The sequence below is a fragment of the Phascolarctos cinereus genome, unplaced genomic scaffold (assembly GCF_003287225.1).
Source record: "Phascolarctos cinereus isolate Bilbo 61053 unplaced genomic scaffold, phaCin_HiC Scaffold_5;HRSCAF=322, whole genome shotgun sequence".
NCBI lineage: Eukaryota > Metazoa > Chordata > Mammalia > Diprotodontia > Phascolarctidae > Phascolarctos > Phascolarctos cinereus.
In genome coordinates, this window is record NW_027555958.1 from 253,967,432 (window position 1) to 253,981,918 (window position 14,487).

The 14,487-nt window shown below is 38.2% G+C and overlaps 1 pseudogene; it reads left to right on the plus strand.

Annotated features, from left to right (window-relative positions):
* The first annotated feature begins 11,747 nt into the window (after window positions 1-11,747).
* LOC110194208 (large ribosomal subunit protein eL20 pseudogene) lies at window positions 11,748-12,260 on the plus strand (annotated as a pseudogene).
* Window positions 12,261-14,487: the final 2,227 nt, after the last annotated feature.

Below are 14,487 nucleotides of genomic sequence, written 5' to 3' on the forward strand. Positions count from 1 at the left end.
CCACCCTGCCCAAAAGAACAGCAAGAGGTAGAGTCTGGCTCTGGCATGAAACGCTCATTAAGAAATTAAAGCCAGAGAAATGAGCGACTCAAAAGAAATATAGACCCCCATAAAAAGCTGTAGATCTAGCAATCCCTAAAGAGGAGTAACTCTATAATGATTCTACTTCAGACTTGTCAAATTGGTAAACTGGACCAAAAAAGGAAAATGACGGATGTTGGAGGAAATACAGGGAACGGTTTCCATGATGTGGGAAAAACACAAATACTGATGCACTGTTGGAGTTGCGAACTCGTCCCATCATTCTGAAATGCAATTTGGAATTATGCACAAAAAATTTACTAAACTGTGCCTATCCTTTGACCCAACAATATCACTAATAGATCTATATCCCAAAAGAGGAAAAGGATCCATCCATACAAAAATATTTATGTCAGCTGGCAAAGAACTGGAAATTAAGTTTGCCCATCTATTGGGAATGGCTGAACAAATCTCACCTTCTCCAGGAAGTCTTTACTGGTCCCCTTTCTCTCTGAGATTACCTTCAATCTACCTTGTATGTATTTTGTTTGTATATAATTGTTTTCATGTTGTCTCCCCCATTAAAATAAAACTTATTGAGGTCAAGGGCTGGTTGTTTTTGTTTTTGTTTTTCAACTTTCTTTATATCCTCAGAGTTCAGTACAGTGCCTGGAATATAGTAAATATTTGATAAATGCTTATTGATTAGAACTGACTGGAATATTCTTGTGCTGTAAGAAAAGATAAATGAGACAGTCTCAGAGAAACCTGGGAACTGACACAGAGAACAGTGAGCAAAACTAGCAAATAATTTATACAACAATGGCAATATTGTAAAGACAAAAAACATTGAAAAAAATTAAGAAGGCTGATCAGGGAAGAAGGCAGCACGTTAGGATGTAGAGAAGCCCAGATTCTCTGTGGGGTTTAGAAATGCACCAGTTTAAAAAGAAATTTAGATACCATACTGAAGACGAAGCAAGCTCTGCTCATTCAGTTGTAGATCCTGTCCTAAGCAAAATGGAAATAGAAGGAGACGGGGACAAAGGAGGGGCAGAGAGTAGCTTAAGATGGAGTGTTAAGCTAAGTAAGGAAATAGTCATAGACAAAACAAACTTAAATATCTGAGAGAGAAAGGTGAAGGAGAATTAAAAGGAAAAAAAGAAAGGGTAAAAAACCTGGGTCAAGGATGAAGAAAGGGGAAGATAAGAGCTGTAACAGAAAAAATAGGCCATTTCATGTATAGGTACGAGGCAAACTTTTGCTATATTTTTTATTGTAAAGTTGGTGATGATAGGAAAGAGAGGAAACTCTTTTTTTTTTTACTACATTTCTCTCCCTTATATTTCTTATTGTAAAGTTGGTGCTGATAGCAAAGGAGGAAACTTTTATTTTTACTATATTTCTCTCCTTTATTATATTTCTTATTGTAAAGTTGGTGATGGTAGCAAAGAGAGGAAACAGTACTAGAGGACAAGATGGAGAAAATATACATTTAATAATCATAATTATGAATATCAATGAAATGAATGCACTCATAAATAGCAGAATGGGTTAAAAAACAGAACCTGACAATGCGTTGTTTATAAGAAATACATTTGAAAGACAAAAATTCGTATAAAGTTTAAATGAGAGACTGTAGTAAAATCTAGTATGCTTTCACTGAACTTGCGGTCATATATATATGACATATATGTATATATATGTGATAAAGAGATAAGGAGGGAAATAAGCTTAAAGTGATGCTTAAAGACACAATAGATATATCAAATTTCAATGCTTAATATTTATGTATCTAAAAGCATAGCATCTAAATAATTAAGGGGAAATTAGAGGAAAAAATAGATAGTAAAACTCCAATAGTGGAAGACATTAATGTAACTCTTTTAGAATTAGACAAATCTAATAAAAATAAAAACCATAAAAAAGAAATTAAAGATCCAAATAGGACTTTCAAAAAAATTGAGATACCTCTTTAATTATTACTAAATGAGGATAGAAAAAAATTTATATAATGAACTGCTGAGTCAAAGAACCAAATTATGGAAAAATAGAAAATTTAATCAAAGAAAATGATAATAATGAGATAGCATATCAAAATTTATATGATGTAGCTAAAGCAGTTTCTAGGAGGAAATTTATATCTCTAAATGCTTTCATTAACAAAAAAACAAGTCAATGAGTTAGGCAACTAAAAAAACTTGAACAACTAGCAACAAAGTAAAAGTTCTGAAAATTAGAGAAAAGATTAATAAAATTGGAAACTCCAGAACTAGAATGTGTTTACAAGTAAATTCTATCACAGAACAATTAATTCCAACACTACATAAACTGTAATAATAAGAGGGCCACCTTCAATCTCATTCTATGATAGAAATATGATCTTGATATCTAAACCAGGGAGAGATAAGACAGAGAAAGTTACAGATATCCTTAGTGAACATTGATGAAAAAATTTAAATAAAATATTAGGAGGCAGACTACAACAACACATTAGATTATACACTATGACCATATTGGCTTTATAAGCAGGGTTAGTTCAACATAAATACAATAAGACACGTTAATAATATAAATAAAAATTATGGGAGTGTGAAATAGTTTACCTGTCAGATCTATGGATAATGGAATAACTTATTATCAAACAAGAGATATCAAGCATTATGGGATGTAAAATGGATAATTTCTGATTATATTAAATTTAAAAGTTTTTGCACAAACAAAACTAATGCAGTTAAAGGAAAGCAGAAAACTGAGAACAATTTTTTACAATAAATTTTTCTGATAAAGGCCTCTTTTGAGTCAAATTTATAAGAATATGAGTCATTCCCCAATTGAAAAATGATCAAACTACATGAACAGGCAGTTTTCATATGAAGAAATCAAAGCTATCTATAGTCATATGAAAAAATGTTTTAAATCTCTACTGCTTAGAGATTAAATTAAAACAACTCTGAGATACCACTCCGCACCTATCAAAGGAAAATGATAAATGTTGGAGAGGACATGGGAAAATTGCGACCCTCGTGTATTGTTGGTGGAGTTGTGAACTGATCCAACCATTCTGGAGAGCAATTTGGAACTATTCCCAAAGAGCTATAAAACTGTTTTTTACCATTTAGTTTGTTTGTTTGTTTGTTTTACCCTTTGACCCAGCAATACCACTACTAGGTCTGTATCCTAAAGAGGAAAAAAAAAGGAAAAGGATTTGTATGTATAAAACTATTTATAGCAGTTCTTTCTGTGGTGGTAAAGAATTAGAAATTGAGGGGATGCCCATTGATTGAGGAGTCGCTGAACAAATTGTGGTATATGATTGTGACGAAATATTATTATGTTATAAGAAATGATGAGCAAGATGCTTTCAGAAAAACTTGGACTTACATGAACTGATGCAAAGTGAAGTGAACAGAACCAGGAGAACATTGTACAAAGTAACAGCAATATTGTGCAATGATCAACTGTGAATAACAGCTATTTTCAGCAACATAAAGACCCAAGACAGTTTTGAAGGACCTATGATGAAAAATGCTATCCACCTTCAGAGAAGAACTGATGGTATCTGAATGCAGATCAAACCATACTGCTATTTTACTTTCTCTATTTTTCTAGTTTGTTTTTTTTTTTTGGTCTGTGTTTTCTTTAACAACATGACTAATATGGAAATGTTTTGCATGACTGCACATGTATAAGCTTTATCAAATTGCTTGTCTTTTCAATGACAGAAAGGGGAGGAGGGATGGGAGAGAATTTGGAACTTAAAATTGTAAAAAACAAAAGTTAAAAATTGTTTTACATATAATTGGGAAAAAATAAAATATTGAATTTTTAAAAAGAAAGTTGTGCCCAAAAGGGAGGGGTGGGGGGAAGCATTGTAGGTTTTACAACCCCCACCAGTCCCACCCCCTCTGATCTTCAAAGTCTATTTCATGACTGAATGGCAGTGGGAGGAATTCTTTTTTTTTTAAATTAATTAATTTATTTTTAGTTTTCAACAATCACTTCCATAAGCTTTTGAGTTTTAAATTTTCTCTCTCTCCCTTCCCATCTCACTCTCCAAGGTGGCACATGATCTGATATAGGCTCTACAAATACATTCCAATTAAACATATTTTCATATTAGTCATGTTGTAAAGAAGAATTAGAACCAATAGGAGGAACCACAAGGAAGAAGAAACAAAACAAAACAGAAGAAAAAAAGAGCAAATAGTATACTTCAAACTTCATAGTTCTTTCTCTGGATGTGGATAGCATTTTCCATCAAGGGACTTTTGGAAATGTCTTAGATCCTTACCTTGCTGAGAAGAGCTAACTCTATCAAAATTAATCATCACACAACATGGCTGTTACTCTGTACAATGCTCTCCTGGTTCTGCCCACTTCACTCAGCATCAGACCATACAAGTCTTTCCAGGTTTTTTTGAAGTCCACTTGCTCATCATTTCTTATAGTACAATAATATTCCATTACATTCATATACCACAACTTGTTCAGCCATTGCCCAATTGATGGGCATCCCCTCAATTTCCGATTCTTTGCCACCACCAAAAGAGTAGTTATAAATATTTTTGCACATGTGGGTCCTTTTCCCATTTTTATGATCTCTTTGGGATACAGCCCTAGAAGTACTATTGCTGGGTCAAAGGGGAGGAGGAATTTCTTGTATCAGAGAGAATGACAATTGACAGGAAGAGGAACCCAAACCAGACCCTGCTGGTCAGAACACCTTGGAGTTGCCTGACTTTTCTGTGTGGTCTTTTTTCACTTTATCAGTGTTGTAGATCAGCCAAGGGCAGTGACATTCTGGCCTAAGATATGGGGCAATATGCATTCAACACTAGTGAGGGATGGGGGCAGGGGAGAGGTATGTAGCACCAGGCCTGCCTAGCCCAGGGAACATTGATAGCATGAGGGATAGAGATCAGGCTCCAGAAATAGGTACTATGGTCCTCCTGACTGGGGAGAAGTGGCATGAGTCCCCTCAGCCGGGTTCAGGACCTAGCATGAGAGGAGGGAGAATTGCTTAGATTCTAGTATAGGAGAATATCACTTACTCAGTCCAGGAAAGGGAGACAAAGTCAGGCCCTAGCAGTGGCAGTTCCTGGTGCAAGGAAGCAGTTGCAGTATCCAAAGCCGTGCTGGCCTGGCACAGGAGGTCGGTGCTATGACCTGTATGAAATAGGGAGAAGAGTCAGGTTCTACATGGTGACACCTGCCCAGCAAAAGAAGGCAGTGGCAGTGCCCCTGTCAGTGCTCAGGGCTATAGTGCTAGGCACAGGTGGCAAAGGCAGTGTGTGTGTGTGTGTGTGTGTGTGTGTGTGTGTGTGTGTGTTGAAGAGGGGAGCCCAGAAGGAAACACCACAGGCTGCAATAGCAGTGGGCAGCAGCAAAGCTCCAGCAGCAGTGGCAGCAGCGAGCAGTGGGTCAGGCCCTGGTGGCAGTGGGCAGTGGGCAGTGTACAGGCCTCAGAGGCAATTGGTAGAAAAAGCAGGCCATATATAGGGCATACCCTAACAGCAGCAGAATGGTCAGAAGTGTGGGCCCTAGAAGAGTAGGCCAAGTGGCAAAAGACAAGCCCAATATAATCTTTTTGCTTAGGGTGATCCAGAAATGATGAGGCCCCTCTATGTTGTTACCAGTACACTATCCAGTGGCCATTGGACCCCTTCTTCCCCAGGGAGAGCTTGAGGACCAAGGGGCTGGCATTCATTGTTGGGAAGTGACTTACTTTCTTGGTGAAGGGGAATCTGAAACTTTTTGCCCAGCCCCAACAGAAGAATGGAAGTTATCTTCTTATTCATCCTCCAAGGAGGTCACATTTTTTCCCTTCCTATCCCCACGTCCCCTTGCCCCTCCCCTTTCTCCCAGAGAGAAAGGAGTCCTGGTTGATGGGCCAGGGAATACTGGGTAGTATTACAGGGTGATCCCTAATTATAGACCCTCTGGTACATGATGCATAAAGGAGGGAAACTGCAAAAGACTGGCATCAACCACCACACATAGTAGCCAGAATGTTTTGATCTGAAACTCTGTCTTTTCAAAACATGTTGTTTGGGGGTAGGAGGAGGGGAGGAATGCAGGGATTGATGTTTCTGGTCTTTTAAGATTCTCCCATAGTTGGCCACAATTAAGCTGATATTTCATTTCTTGTCTTTTGTTTCTGCTATCTTTCTAGTTTTATTTTTCTTTTCCAGGGCTGCCTATGCCAGGTTTCTTGCATTCCTTAGATTAAGGTTGTCTAGTAAAAGACCTAAGGCCATTTAAGTGGAAGTGTCAAACACGTGACCAGTTGGCAGTAGAAGATCCCTCAATAGTAGAGTGAACCAGATTACAATGTAATTGGGGAATATTTAACAGAATGAAAAATACAATAAAATATAGATAACGTTAATACTTGGTTTTCTAAGTCAATATATAGGACAGCTAGGTGGCACAGTGAAGAGTGTGCTGGGCCTGGAGTCAGAAAGACCTGAGTTCAAATCTGGCCTCAGACATTTATTAGCTATGTGACCTTGGTCAAGTCACTATATTTGCCTCAGTCTCCTCATTTGTAAAATGAGCTGGAGAAGGAAATGGCAAACTATTCCAGTATCTTTGCTAAGAAAAAGCCAAATGGGTTCAGAAAGAGTTGGACATGACTGACATGACTGGCATATGGCCTGGAGGGATCCTTATGTGGGGTTTCCATTTTAGTTTGACATCATTGCTCTAGACAACTTTTAAGAACTTGCCACCAAGGGGTGGGATTAATAGAAAGCTCTCTACTGAGATGGGCAAGGCTCACTTTTCTTTCTTTCTTTCTTTCTTTCTTTCTTTCTTTCTTTCTTTCTTTCTTTCTTTCTTTCTTTCTTTCTTTTTTTCTTTCTTTCTTTCTTTCTTTTTGTTGTTCTGTTTTTATTTCATAATCATAAACTTAACTCTGAAGTCTAGCCAGACTTATAGAAGGAAAAGGGAAATGAAATCCAAAGAGAACTGCATCAAGTGAGATCACAAAGACTATAGGATATAAAGAAGACAAGATTTGGAAGTGCTGTCCCCAGCTACAGAAGCTAATGGTTTGGTGGTTAAGACAAAAATCAAACCAAAACAAAACAAAATTTCACAGTCAGCAATGCTGATCTTGTTGGTCGTGTCATCTTGCGATCTGAAATGCTTGAGGACTTCCATGATGTTCATGCCTTTTTTCACTTGGTCAAAGATCAAGATACTTGCCGTCCAATCAGTCTGAGCAGTTCAGATGAAAAATTGAGAGTTACTTGTTTTGGGCCCAGGATTTGCCATTTGCCAAGATTCCAGGACCAGCGTACTTCAGGATGAAGGTCTAGTCAACAAATTTCTCTATAAAAGTCTGTAGACGGTCTTGCCAAGAGCACCATTATGATGAATGAAGTTACCATCCTAGCATATGAACCCAGCAATGTGAAAGTAGGATCCTTTGTATCCAAATCTTTTCTCTTCATTGCTCTCATAACATGGAAGTTGTCTGTTGTTTTCAGACCTTTGTCTTCAAATAGCTCAAAAGAAATTTGGTCTAGGGGCTTATTATTTCACACAGGTGTCAAAAGACATGATGGAGTTTGCCATGGCCATGGCCATGGCTGGGCTAGGGGTTGCAATGTAGACAGCAAGGGAAGGGGGAAAGGAGGGGGATGGTGGCAATCAGCACACTGACCAAGTGAAGCTGAGGGCTCCCAGTTGCAGTGTCTGTGAAACTAAGCTAGCTTTTCCTAAGGCTCTATCCCACAAAGGCTAAAAGTGGAAACTTAAAAGGCATTGAAACTGTCCCAGAGAACTGATTGGCTAAGATGACTAAGGCTTAGCTTCCTGGTCTCTTTAGTATGTAAGTGAAGAGTTGCTTCCTGAGACTTCGGAATAGCAAGCTCAGATGAATCAATGCTATGTCCTACCTAGATATCCTTTTCCTTCTATGGCTAAGTAAACCTTCTGTTAACTTCTTAGCAAGGACTATGAAGTGTTTAATTTTGTTAAAATCTGGGCTCTAAGAAGTGGTTTTTTGCCTTATCTCACCAGGAACCAGGCTTCTTCCTCACTTCCCAGGCAACAGTTCCAAATCATGCTGCTTTTTGGGTATTCCTCCCTCAGCCCCTTATGTGCATCCACACTATTGCTTGCTTGTATTTGTCTACTCAGTGCTTAGTACAGTATCTGGCCCCTAAGTGCTTAATTAGTGTTCTGTCTGTCTAAGAACTCTAGATGTAGGGATGAGAAGGACATGAAACTAGGTAGAATGATAGAAGATTAATACTATCTGCTGGAGAACTATGGTCAAAGATTGATGCTGCATGATATAATGGAAGCAGAATGACTGAGGATAAAGAGAGAGAGCGATGGTGACACCCTCATCTGGTGGGAGCTCCAGATAATTCCAGGCAATTTGATGGACGATAGCCATATGAACATGCCTTAGTAGGAGAGAGACTAAGAGTGTGTCTGAGGAATGTACTGAAGAGTCACACTAGACAGAGCACTTGCTGGGGTCCTTCTGAAAGGACATTAGTGGTGAGGTTGCTCAGTAGCTAGGTGTTGTCTTTTCCCATAATCACTACATACATTTATTTGTCTGGTAGACAAACTGGTTCATTCTCTGAGCTTTATGAACTAAGCATGAGCTTGTAAAGGTTACACCCTGGGTGGTTTTCAAGTAATGAAATACTCAGACTGTCTGGGTGGGGACAAGGAGCCTGAGGTTTGAGAAACATCTCAAAGTATACGAGGAGGTTGGGGAAGACTTTTGTTTCAACTTTTGATTTTGTTGGGGAAGACACAAGGGTTACATAATCAATACTTACCAGCTTACTAAGGAACTATCAGTCAACGTTAGAGGGTGGGCTTACCTGATATCAGCACCCTCTAAGTTCAAGGTTGCGTTTGGGATGAAATGAAACAACTATTAAGTCATTGAACAATTGAATGAACAAAAGGAGGTTCACTTTGCCCTAAAACAGAAGGGGTATGTAACAGGGATACAGTGGCACTTAGCTTTGTAATGACAAAGTTCCCTGTGTCTTTCTTTGGAAACATATTTGATCATCTGGGCAGGTCCTGGTAACTTGAGTGTTCCTCAGATATCTACCAAATTGGAGAGGCCCTGACTCCATCTGGGTAAGACTTTTTATGCCCTTGAATGACCAGGAAGCTGCATCAAGGGAGACAGGGGCCAATCAGGTCCCAGGGAAAGTTTTGTGGCCTTTTTGGGCAAGTTAGGTGGCATAGTGGATAAAGTGCTAGATCTGGAGTTAGACTTGATTTTGGATTCAGTCTAAAACAGTAAGCTGTGTGACCTGGGCAAATCACTTAACCTCTGTTTGCCTCAGTTTTCTCATCTGTAAAATTAGGATAATAATAACACCTACCTTCCAAAGTTGTTATGAGGATGAAATAATATGATTGTAAAATGTTTTACAAATCTTAAAGTGCTATGTAAGTGTTAGTTATTATTAGGGTAAATTAATCCCTGTTGTGGGGAAATAAGAGGATCCCTTCTGTCATGTGCCATATCAGGCTGGACTCTGAACCAAGCAAGCTAAATGGATGCTGCCCTTTGGAACAATGTATAATCTTGTGGGAATTGTGGGAATGGAGTGAACCACATTGTCTCCAAGCTTGGGGGGAAAAGTGCTGGAAAAATCCAGGGAAACTTGAGTTACATTCCAATTTCAGAAATTTATTAGCTATGTGATCTTAAGCAAGTTGCCTTATCTCTGTTGACCTCAGTTTCCTGATCTGCAAAGAGGAAAATAATAATGGTGTCCTTTCCCAGGGCTGTTGTGAGGATCAAAATGATATAATGATTGTGAAGTGCTTAACACAGTGACTGGCATGTGGTAAGCACCATACAGATGTTTGTTATTATTTCTTTAATTGGACTCTATAATGGAATTTTTTATGTGATTAGTATAAAATGCCAAAGGGGTTAAGATTAATCATTTTATATTATATTAATAAGACAATTTGGAAATGCATTAGGCTGAATGGATGTTATCTGACTGGCAATAAGTTTTATTTCATGCTTTAAACATATGATTTTGTTTATATTATTATTGTGTTTCTAAATTCTCTTACATTGTGAAAATTGGAAAATTATTGTATCAGAAATGCTGTTAGAAAAACAATTTTTGTTGGTCTGGGTGCTGTTAGATTATGAATTGAGCTGTTAAAAGAATGTGGTAGCTATATTTGAAAATTGTTAAATATTTAATGGGGTATATTTTGTTCCAAAATATATAATAATAACAAAAATTTACTGTTTGGGTAAAAAGCTGCATAGACCCTTTAAGATATTCTTGTCTGTGAGGACCCTTGAGACTTTGTATGCAGGCAGGGTCACGAGATCTTATCAAACTTACTGACTTTATGTTGCAAAATCCAAAATACTGAAGTTTGAGGATCTACAGTTGAGAAAATAGGATCCCCTTTCCCATTTCTTGTTAAAGGAGGGGAATTTACAAGTTTACTACAATCAGGAGTTTTCATTTGAAAAATTTTGGCTACCATTTATAAAAATAATGCAAATATATAGGGCGGTTTAAAGATATAACTTCAATACACTAATATGAGTCAGGTATTTGTTCTATGTTTGAAACCCCAGAATGTGGTTAGTTTTGATTTATAAAGGATAGGGAAACATGAGAAAATTAATAATATCCAAACCACAAGCTGTGATTAGTGAAGTTTTGCTATTTGAGGTAAAACCTCTTAGGACTATAATTTGATAGTGTTTTGAGTTTTTGGTTACAGAAGCCAATAGTAGAAAAAGTCATGTACTGCAGTCTGAGAATAGCTACAGGTGGATGTCTGTCCCTGGGTAAAGTTGAGGGGAGAACCTTCATGTGGCCTAAGATAAAAGCCTCTTGACTCAGTTTCCCCACTGTGCTATTTCCTTTCTAAACAGGAAATTTCCCCACCTGAGCCTGGTTTTTGATACTCCGCAAAATGTGGAACTTTACTACATGATTGGCTGTCAGATATGACTACTGTTTGGAATCAAACACAGCTAAGGGAACTTTTCCCATGTTATGATACGTGTCAGGGCAGTCTACAAGCTTGAGAGGATGAATCTTGACATTGTTATAACTATGTCCCTACTTTTCTATAATCAGGGCAGGTGAGCAGTAGAAGTTTTATAAATATAATACTAAATCCACTAAATAATAGATTATACTGGAATATTTCTAAATTATGAACAGAATGCTAGTATAAAAAAACTTGCAATTATAATCAGTATTTGTGGTCAAATTATAATATAGGGATGATATCCTCCTGGGCAGGGGGGAAGGGGGGATTAGACAAAGTAATAAGACAAAGAGATAATGTAAAAGTTTTCTAATTAAATGGGATAGTAAAATTTGAGAAAGCAACAGGATTAGACTGTTTTCTCTAAGAACTACACACACACACACACACACACACACACACACACATATGTATATGATTGGCTTCTAAATGTCTGGTATGGAAATTCAGGCTTTGATTATGTTTTAGTAATTAAGTTTTCAAAATTGGATTAAGGATTTTTGCATGTAAAATTGCATTGATAATTGTAAAGAAGGTGAAATTACTTTCTTGTTTTAAAGTATTTGTCTGATAATTTTAAAAGACAGAAGTGTTCATTTTACAAGTTAGACACTCATGATGTATTTAAGATTCTTATATCAGGAGAGCATTACTTCCTTTTGCAGGTTGGCAGGGAATGAGGTGGCAGCACCATGAGAGAATATAAGGCAGTTGGACACTGCCTGCCTACTCCCAAGAGTCCAGTGCTGCCTCTTTATCAGCTGCGGATCTTTGCTCCTAATCATGTTGTAGCAAAGTCCTGATTCTGGTACTTTGTTTCCCAGCTGAAAAGATGAAAAAGTCTCCTGGAGACATTGTATATTGTGGACAGGTCTTTGAAAAGTCCCTTCTTGGGGTGAAAAACTTTGGCATCTGGCTGCACTACAATTCCAGGAGTGGAACCCACAACATGTACAGGGAGTACAGGGACCTGATCACTGCTAGTGCTATCACTCAGTCCTATCTAGATATGGGAGCCCGTCACAGTGCCTGGGCCCACTCTACCCAGATCATGAAAGTGGAAGAAATTCCTGCCAGCAAGTGCTACCTGGACTGCAGTCAAGCAGTTTCATGACTCCAAAATCAAGTTCCCTCTGTCCCAGAGAGTTCTGCATGGCCAGCACAAACCATGCTTTACTACCAAGAGGCCCAATACATTCTTCTAAGTGCAGAGAGAAGGAGGTACCTGCTTTATTTGATCTGTTTAAATAAATTTCTCAATTGGAAACCCTCCTCCAAAAAAAAAGATTCTTATATCAGGTATAGGGTTTAAAGATTAGAAACAGCAAGTGGTTATATAAAAAACTGAAATTCTCTAAAAACTCAGGTGAATTATGGTTTCTAATTTGATGTCCTTCTCATAGCTCTGTGGTTAATAAGATCAGAACCATAAGACTTGAGCTGGTTTTCACCATATGAACTAGTTATTGGAAAATCAAGTTTAAGAGATTGTACTAAATTGTATTACGGTGGTCATATATATTGTATATTGTAGTCTCGTTTGTTGTTCGGTCATTCAGTTGTGTCCAACTCTTCATGACCCTGTGAACCACACTCTTTCCATGGGATTTTCTTGGCAAAGATACTAGAGTGGCTTGCCATTTCCTTCTCCAGTGGATTAAAGCAAACAGAAGCTAAGTGACTTGTGAAGTGTCTGAGGCTGCAGTTCAACTCAGGTCTTCATAACTGTAGGCCTAGTTTGAGCCACCTAGTTGTCTTTTCCAGTCTTGTTACTGACAGATTTTAGCAGAATTAGCTAGGAATCTCTACAAGGGATTTAGAACAAGAGAAGCAGAGCCTTCTTCAGAACTGTTCTGAAAATGAGGCCTACTCCAGAATGTCCAGAAGACATTTCCAGGGATCAGATGACTACATGGGAAAACTGGGACTTAAGACAATATATGATGCTTAAATGGACATTGGAAGTGGATTACTAGGATACAAGAAAAGGGTATTATTTAATATTGACAATCATTATTGTATTACTTTGGCCTTTTATTTCATGGTGTTTAGATCTGCTGAAGTCATGTCAATGATGCAAATCTCTCCTTTCAAAAATTAGTCCATCGTGAGCCCTCTTTGTAGTCTGATCTGTAGCCTGACTTATATAATTCTGATTATGTATATATGGAAAACTTTATAGATTTGGCTTATAGATAAATGATTCATAGGGGAGGGTGCCAGCCCCCTCCCCCAGGAATCAGAGGAGGAGAATTGTGGGAATTGAGTGAACCAAACTGACTCCATCTTGTGACACAATTCTGGATCTACCTTAGCTTCCTTTCTATTCAATTATGGATCTAGTCCAATTTCTGTCTTGTGAGAAAATTTTATTCAATTATGAGAATGGTGAGAAAACATTACTTCATTGTTTGAAATTAGCTCTGCATGGTTAGGAAGCTGGACTACCCCTGCCTGTGGCTGGCTTAGAGACCTTTAACTAAGGACCTAGGTCATGCTGATCAGAAACCAAGTCAGATCCAAGGATTGATCAAGGAGTTTTCTCACAATTCTTCATCTTAAGCAACCCACGTGTCTTAACTGAAAACTGGCCTGTACTGGGCAATCAGTTACTGTTCTCTGGTTCCTTTGATTGAATACAGACACTTGGGGGGGAGTGGGACACCTCTTTTTTCTCTGATTTCAGGGAATTGCACCTGTTCATTCTACCCCTCCCAACTCAGAAGCCTTTGATCTTTCCTTCAGTTAGAAATCAGATTATCTAATCTTGTATCCTGGCTTGTATCCTGTTGTTTTCTTTTAATGCATAAAGATGTCTCCCCCTGTATTCGGGGTCCAGTGCCAAGCTGAGGAGGCCTGGTTCCATGGAGGCATGTATTGCTCAATAAATCAATATGCTTGAAACCTTGAACTTTTGTTTCCTCTGTTATTTCAGATTTCACCCATCACAATATGGAGGTGGCCAAATTTCCATGAACTTGTGAATGATGCATGCTCATCTTCAGTAGTTCAGTGTAACTTCTGCATGTCACTTCCAAGTGGATGACTCCTGAATTTCTTTTTTTTTCTTTTTTAGGCAGTTGGAGTTAAGTGACTTGCCTGTGGTCACACAGCTAGTAAGTGTCAGGTGTTTGGTCTGAGGCTGGATTTGAACTCAGGTCCTCCTGACTTCAGGGCCGGTGCTGTATCCACTGTGCCACCTGGCTGCCCCTGAATCTCTTTTTCTTGAAGGTTTTTTTTTGTTGTTATTTTTTATTGTGTTGTTTTGTTGCAATAGGGGTTAAGTGACTTGCCCAGGGTCACACAGCTAGTAAGCTGAATTTCTTTTTCTAGTTCTTATCTTTCATCTACAGTCCTATAATCAATAGTTGTCTAATAGATGTTCTGCTCTCTCTACTCAAATTCAGTCTTTTCTGATAACTGGCTTTGCTA